This window comes from Taudactylus pleione, unplaced genomic scaffold (assembly GCF_031769625.1).
Source record: "Taudactylus pleione unplaced genomic scaffold, aTauple2 ptg001411l, whole genome shotgun sequence".
In the NCBI taxonomy this organism is placed as follows: domain Eukaryota; kingdom Metazoa; phylum Chordata; class Amphibia; order Anura; family Myobatrachidae; genus Taudactylus; species Taudactylus pleione.
The window spans coordinates 470,287-477,500 of NW_028285811.1; the positions used below are offsets into that span (position 1 = coordinate 470,287).

The following is a 7,214-nucleotide window of genomic DNA, read 5'->3' on the forward strand; positions in this document are numbered from 1 at the left end:
TGATCGGACTGCAATAGCACAGGCTACGCAGACCCATTGCAGTGTGATTGACAGGAAGTGCCATTTGTGGGTGGTTATGGGGGGTTGTCGCCCGAATGCAGGCATGTCAGTGCATTCGAATGTCATTTCAGGGGCATGGATAAATTATCCACTGGAAGGCCATATGCCGTGTGAGGTCTCATAGCATGCATGGCTGTTAGAAATTTCTGATTAAGGTCAGGGCTTCTGCAACTGTGCGTATGGGTCTGATGTTACTTGATATTACATATATTATCACTATTCTCCTAAGTATTATGAATGTGCATATGGTAAAGTGGGCATCCTTACGTAGTGCTGAGTTTGCATTGTAATCATAATGGGATGGCTTGTTATTGCAGTTGATCTCCATGCATATGCAATATTGCGATCCATAGTGAATCAGGGCCAAAGTTACATGTGATATATACATTTTTCACCAATGGGTGTTACATAAGGGCCCTTACAAACTTTTGCTATGGGGCCTTCAAATGCCTAGTTATGCCCCTGGTAGTGGCCCTTAGGGATGACCATTAATAAGTTACCCATCAATGGTTTCATCCACAAATGGTCATCCCTGTTTTAATATTGGATGTGTAGCAGGCTAAGCAAAACTAGTTAACATCACCCGGCAACCATCAATGTTTTTAAAACATCAATGGTCAATGGCCATCCTTACATCATTTGGCTCTGTGCCATTAATGGTGGTGAAAAATTGGTTTACCTCCCAGCATTGGAAAATCATCAACTATCGGTGGTTAACCATTGATGTCACATTATCTCAAGTAGTGACTCTTATTCATGTAACTCTACAGTTTGTCACACAAAGCTCATCATATTATGTAACACACCAATGGCGCTGATTTGCTATACTTAACTACTGTAACTACACAGTAATACTGTACTTACTACACACAAGGCGCTGTCTCAGCCTTCGTAGACATTGGGGATCTCTTCTTACTAGATCACTCCGTCTCTGAAGTGACCAAATTAATTTATCCTGGCCTACTTGGGCTAGTATATTCCATGAGGCATTTATTAAACCCTGATGCTTTTCACTATTATTGAGAAGTGGCTGATCGGGCACTGAAGGAGGATTTACAGCACTAGTGCCGACATTGCTGCAAGTGTGCTGCATAAAATGCACAGTCAGTTTGTAATTCAAAGATACCTCTTTCTGGGCTGAGACTTGTAATTCAGTGATGAAATCAAACAATGTCCTTCAAACCCCACTGATCATTTCTAATGCATGCCATCACTGTATGTATGCTGCACATTACTGTCTACAGTGCTGCAGTGACTGGCACTTAGCTCTGTGTACCGATAAGCACCAAGCTTCTAGCTGCACAGCAGAGCTGACAATACCACAAGTGAGGAGACTTCTGGTTCCGGCGTGGATGAGGGAAGCCATGATCTGAGCCTGCTCCTTTGGGACCTGATGGAGGTGGCAGCCCTATATCACTGCTAAGCGTTCTCTAAGAAGGGATCAGATGGGCAAAGATACAGGGACCCGGTTGCAGCTGTATGGAGAAATATTTTTCTCCCATGCTGCGGAAAATTCAGACTAGGAGGTCAGTACAGCAGAGAGAGAATTCCAAGATGGTGGCCGCACCTCCTCCTCTGGCATCAGAATGCAGCTCCCTGCAAGAAGAGTCTCAGTCTGATTGCAATTAAGGTGATTTATCACCAGCTCTCGCTATTATGGCTTATCAAGATATGGTAAGAGCCATTAAGGACACAAATACACCTAAGTTCACTGAACAAATGGCCACATTCACTTCTAACATTAAAGAGTTAAAAAGCCACATTTCTCAGCTTATGGAGAGTTTTAACCAGGATGAGAATCATTTGGGGGAAATGTTTCATGATGTTTCTTTGCTAAAGGAGCAGAATGCAGTATTACAGAAATCACAATACAATTTATGCAATAAGATTGATGATTTAGAGAACAGTTCTCACAGAAATAATCTGAGACTGGTGGGTTTGCCAGAGTCCATTAAGGGTCTGGCATTATATTAATTTCTACATCAAATGCTCCCTACCCTGCTGAAGGCTGAAGCGGGTCTCAGTGACTTAGTGATTGAAAGGGCACATTCTTGTTCAAATGAAACCTGATGTTAATGTCTGTCCTTGGGTCGCCATAATCAGATGCCTTAATTTCTTACCTAAAGAACTATTATAGGCTGCCTCTCATAAGCAGAAAAATATACAATGGGAAGGTAACCACTTACACCTCTTCCAAGATTATTCCGCTGAAGTCACAAGGTCAAGTAAGGAGTTTTCTGTGGTGTGTAGCCATTTAATTAAAGATGGCCAAAAATTTGCCCTCCTTTACCCTGCTAAATTACGTCTTTTTGAGGGAGACTCCAAAGATTTCTCCACTGCTGCGTATGCTGCTGGCTACTTTCATGAAAGCGATGAAGCTACTAGAAGATTTTACAGTATTGCAAGTTCTGCTTATATAAGTTCTCTCCCCTTTTGGGGTCTTCTATTATTTGGATATTCTTGTTTGCTGTTCTTCATGTGTATGCTGATTTATCTGCATTTATATCTTCGGGCTCAGAGCAGTGACTATTATATTGAATGAAAACAAAGGTTGTTTACTCCTACTTGCCGTATTATGCTGTTATTGGGCTTGAGAGCCAACAATTTTTTTTCTGGACCTTCTCCTATTTGTTTAATTAACTCCTAATTCATATTTTTTCTTATGTTTCATAAGGATTATCCTCGGATCCTGTTCTCTAATTCCTATTCTCCTATGTCCCTAATTTAGACATTTAACTTAATTGACAAATATAATATGGGTTTTATATACAGTTTATTGCTTAAATTGTATATATAATGAGATTCTGAAGGGCCATCAACTCCCTCTTTATTTTAACTCAGCTGTGGTTAGGGTTTTACCAAATCCGGACAGAGACCTGGAAGACCCAGGCTCCTATCGCCCGATATCACTCCTCAACATGGATTATAAAATATTTACAAAGATACTAAACAGCAGATTGAAATTTATTTTACCCTCAGTTGCCTTTCCAGATCAAATGGGATTCATCCACAGAAGACATTCTGTGGTTAATATTAGAAAAGTCTGGGAAGCAGTACAGCATTTGGAGGGGATGGAGGGCTCAGGTGATCAGGTCGTGATTTCTAATGATGATGAAAAAGCCTTTGACCTGGTCACCTGGGATCACTAATATGAATCTTTGGCTCATTTTGGGTTCCCTATAGAATTTATTTTGGTTCTGCAGATCTTATATAAAAACCCTTTTACCCAAATCTCTAGTAATGGTTTTGTGTCTACCCCTTCCTAGTCCAGAAAGGCACGAGACAAGGTTGCCTGCTGTCTCCTCTCGTATTTGCACTAGCCCTCGAGCCTCTGGCGATTTCCCTTAGATCTATTCCCTTGTTTCGGGGCATCTCTATTGGCTCAATGGTTTTAAAGATATATCTATTCGCTGATGACATGCTATTATTTGTCTCAGACCTTTCCACTTCAATTCCTACCATTATGGACACACTCACCAATTTTGGCGCCTTCGCTGGGTATAGGATTAATTTCCAAAGGTCGGAGGTGTTACATGTTTCAGGTACTAGGGCCACTCCATTAAAATCCCATCTGCTACAGGCCTTTAAGATCTCAAAACATATCAAGTATCTGGGTGTATCTGTTCCTGCCTGCCTGTCTGATATATATTGTGTCAATTATTCTCCTGTTTTTAGTTCTATATTTAAAATGCTTGATACATGGTGCTCGCTGCCTCTATCCTTACTGGGCAGAGCATCTGTTCTCAAATCTGTTATCTTTCCCAAACTGTCATATCAAATGCAGATGATTCCCATTAAAATTACTAAGATTGATCTTTGCAGGCTGAATAGGGAATTTTTTGTCTTTATTTGGAAAGGTCAGAAACCACGTATTGCAAGAAATAAACCATTTTGGAATAAAGAAGACAGAAGTTTGGGAATTACAAATGTGTTAGCATTCGAGCAATCAGTATCTTTTAGATATGTATTGGATTGGTGCATGGGACGGAATGGTACACATGTAGAACACTAGAAGAGGGAATTCTGGGAATCATTCAGACCCACTCATGACCGCAGGACGCTCGCAAGCGGGTCGATGGTACCCAAATGCACATGCGCACGTCGGAGGGAGCTCCGTCGTGCGCATGCACGAGACCCAGAAAGCAACGGGGAAGCCGTCCCTCGGGGTCTCGCACCAAAGGGGGCGTGCTGTTGATGGTGAGTGACAGCATGCCCCCTTTGGTGGGCGTGCCGGGGGCATGGCTGCCCAGACGGAGGCATTCCCATGGGAATGCCTACCGTCTGGGTCCGGCACCACTGACATCACGAGTGATGTCAGTGGGAGTGATTTTGGCTCTGATAGAGCCAAAATCACTCCAGGGCTTGTGGCAACGAGACCCTACCGCAGGGTCTCATTGCAAGCCCGATGGTCTTGACCATCGCGACCATCATCATGGACGCTCCCATAAGCTGTGGGTGGTCACCCAGAGCTATGTGACGCTGCTCCAAGTTTAGGTAGGAGGGCCCTGATTCAGAGTGAGCACTCTGGTCAGAGCGTCTGGCTCTGAATCAGACCCTGTTTCCCTACTCCCCTGCTACATGTTCCTCGCAAGGAATTACCAAAATGTGCGCTGTTCAATATATTGTTTATAGATACTTATGTTATGTGGAAGGCTATCAATAAGAAACTTTGTCGTAGATACTCAGGACCTCATTCAGAGTCGGTCTTAGCGGCCGCACGGTCATAAGGGAAAAGGGGCTGGATATGCAAATGATGCACTCGCAAGTTGCTTCCTTAAGATCGGATCGTTAGCTGGCGGACCAAGGGAAGGGTGCGGCTGTAAGACAAAAAATACGCCCCCTTCTCGTACGCATTACACATCATGTCCAGGCATATAAGGATTAATCAAGACCATCAGGAATCATCGGAACTTGTCGTAGAGCTTAAGGTTGACCATACCCTCTCTTAAGCACTACAATCCGGTCAGTGTACAAACCACCCATGTCATGTGTGCCATGACACTACTTTGTTAATTATGCACTCCCATAAAATGCCGTTCGCATAATTATGCACGCCTGCGTTCGGATCTCCACTCCCCCGTTTTCAAGCACCTTCCCCTGTTACCACCCACAGACGCCTCAATCTGTCACTTAAACTACCGACCTGGCTGTGTTCAAGGAGAGAGAAATTTCTGATCGTAGCAGCTAGTTTGCGCACGCGCATTGCGAACTTTACTATGCGCAGTTTAGCGAACATCGGTGGCATACGACCATGCGGCCGCTACGTCCGACTCTGAATGAGGTCCTCAGTCTCTAAATATATTACATTTTGGGGCAACCCAGCCTTTCAGCCAGGATTAGAATGTGGGTTTTTCCCGGTGGCGAGAGAAGGGAATAGCGGCAATCAAAGATATTTATGACCCAGGAGGCACAATTCTAACCTTTCAGATGTTAAGCAATCAATTTTCTTTACCAGCTTAGGATGTTTTTATGTTTCTACAAGTTAGTCTCTACGCGCAGTCTCTACCGCCTGCAATAATTTCTGTTGATACTGCAGATTGTCTACAATCATTAATTACAAGAAGTAGCACTGCTTTATTTTATAAAACTAAATATCTCTCTGTAGATCTGCTTCCTGTGACTTTGGAAAAGGTTTGGGTTTCTTCTGTAGAGAATTGGAAGAAAGACATCCCACAAATCCCATCTCCCTCAGTTCTGTTGATACACATGGTGATGGAACAAACAGTTAGAATCTTACACTCAGTCTTGTTACAGGAGGTTCATTTAAAAACAGTTCATCGAACTTCTATAGCACCATCACAGAGGTGTCATATGATTCCCGGGGAATCAGGGGCTTGTTTAAAATGTAGACCTTCTTACTAGACCTCTTTCATAGCATGTGGGAGTGTGGAAAGGTAAGAAAGTTCTCCGAGAAGGTTATGTGTTTTATTAATGAGGTTTGTAAACTACAAACAGACCCCTTGGTGATGCTATGTGCTCATTTTATTAACTGGGATCTCCAAGGTAATGGAGGTGAATTTATGACAGTGACAGGCACAGTAGCTAAGAAAATTATTTTGAGGAATTGGACAATCACAACTCTTCCCTTTCTCTCGGCGGTGAAAGGTACCCTATTACAAATAGTATATTTAGACAGGAGAAGTTCATTGCCAGTCATTGAGAAAGGTGTAGTCAGATTCCATAGGAAATGGGGAATTTATATTGCTTCACTTGATTCTGAAACCCAAAGCCGTATCTTCCGACTATTCGAAACTACAACATGGTACTCACTCAGGAATTTGGTATGATATTTGTTGTTTCAAAATAGACCAGGAGGTTGGGGGGAGGGGGACAAGGGTGTTGGGCATATTTTTGGTTTAACTTTGCTCAGGTTTTTTGTTGACATGGTTTATTTCAGATGGGAAGTAATATCTTGAACACTTTTTTTTTCATTTTTTTTCTTTTCTCCAATTTTCTAAATGTTTCAAAATGATGGAAATATTAATGTTTTTTTAATGTATTTTCTTTATTTTTGAATATCAATATATGTGGTATTGTAAGACCTATGCAAATTTATTGTATATTTTATATATATTTCTTGTAATTTTGTTGCTGCTATTGACAACAATAAAAACTGTTATTCAAAAAATAAAAAAATACCACAAGTGTGCTACAGAAGATGCACAGTCAGGTTGTATTTAAAAAAAAGACTTGTAATTCAGTGATGGTTTTATATAGTACCCTTCAAACCCAACTGTTCATTTCTAAGGCATGTTATTACTGCTTGAGTGCCACACATCACTGCAACACAATGTGCATGGCACAAGTCTCATGGACTGGCACTGACTTTTCTAAAATGAGGTGTTCTCATTCTGATACGTGTTTCTAGCATAATATACTGTAATAATGATGGCAGAACAAAATTATATATTGTTTTTCAACAGTGTAGCCAGGACTTGAACACCGAATGATTTAATCCTTTACTATACACTCAATTACAGTGCTTGATTCATGATAAATATAGTGTACCAAATGAGAGGTTCAGTCAGCCAATCAGCGGGCAGTACTACAAATATTGCATTGTATTTTTTTTATGCCTGTGCAGTGCAGTTTAGGAAAAGCGACATCTGGTGGACAGAAAGTTGTATTACACTCTCTGGCTTTTCCAGCACTTC

General features: G+C 41.7%; 1 pseudogene; it reads left to right on the forward strand.

The window, feature by feature from the left end:
* The first annotated feature begins 1,716 nt into the window (after positions 1 to 1,716).
* On the forward strand, positions 1,717 to 3,209 carry LOC148442703 (uncharacterized; annotated as a pseudogene).
* The last annotated feature ends 4,005 nt before the right edge of the window (positions 3,210 to 7,214 follow it).